Source organism: Aphanomyces invadans (assembly GCF_000520115.1).
Source record: "Aphanomyces invadans strain NJM9701 unplaced genomic scaffold supercont1.203, whole genome shotgun sequence".
Taxonomy (NCBI): Eukaryota; Oomycota; class Saprolegniomycetes; order Saprolegniales; family Verrucalvaceae; genus Aphanomyces; species Aphanomyces invadans.
Genome location: NW_008580348.1, coordinates 10,382 through 11,667, shown reverse-complemented (window position 1 = coordinate 11,667; position 1,286 = coordinate 10,382).

Below are 1,286 nucleotides of genomic sequence, written 5' to 3'. Positions count from 1 at the left end.
CGCTTCTTGTTTCCAGCGTAGGCAAGTAGATTATGGCGCTTGTCATGCCAGTTTTGCAGCGTTCGGCGCGCAACGCCCAGTCGAAGGGCCGCATGTGTGACGGGCATTGTGTCAAGCAGAGCTAAGGCCTGGAGCTTGAAGGCGATCGTGTACATCTTGCGTGTCATCGTAAAAATATTGACCTGTAACTTTTTGAAAAACTTCTTGGCGGGAGAATTCTACTTCATCCAATCATATTAGCTAATTTTCATTAAAATCATTCATTGGACAAAATGCTGTCTGTTTTGGTAAAAACTTCGGTGGCCTTGCATTCCGCATTTCCCTGTAGTATTTTCGGGCAATCCTGAAGGGGACTCCATGTCAATCCTTCTCCCCTAACCCTCAGTGTCTACTTTCACTAGGTCATCTAATCTTTCGCTAGGCTACCCTAATCATCTCGCCAAACGTCTCGGAGATTTCATCGGACAATCGATCCTTGCAAGTAAAGGGTGCTGGACAATTCAATTGGCAGAGGGGTCGATCCCAGTCGTGGTCAAGATTGAAATTTCATTCTATATTCTGTTGGACAATCAGTGGCATGTCATTATTAAATGGGTACAACCATACATGATTTTTTACACTCACTAATGATGGGTGCACTTTATGCATATAAAATTCAAAATACTCGCGAGTGCAGCGATTGCGAGGTTTTTCCAAAATCATTGTATCCCTACCAACCCGTTGGCACGGCCAATTTGTTAAAGCTACTTTCTATCATATGCATTCTACCGATTTTTATTGTTTGATGTCTTATCCAATCCTTGCTTTGTGTTTTGGATTGACCAATAGCGTCGTTGCGTGATTCGATTTGACGGGGTCAGGAAAAATTGTACCAACTCAACAATACTTCAGGGGACATTTTTCCATCGCTCACTGAATTCTCCGAAAGCATTTTGGAATGACATGGGACGCACTGAGGAAATTGTTGGCGCTTTGCGGATGTCTTGCGTACTTTAAGGACTTATAGCCGAAGCATTACGTCCCAGTGTAGTCGCCTCTCCATTCCGTATGGTAGTTCTACATGAAGTCGACCATGTACGTCCGACCAAAAAATTCTCCTCGTGGCGAACATCATTCATACATACAAGTATTCGTTCATGAAAAATAACTGTGCCTTTGTACAGTGTCTTCCCAAAGTCGATTTTTTGGCGTTGCATTTGTTTATTAGCAGTCATGTTCGCTTACGTTGCTATCCAATCTATGCAGCACGTGGTATCTCAATATTCAAATTCATACTGCCCAGTTTC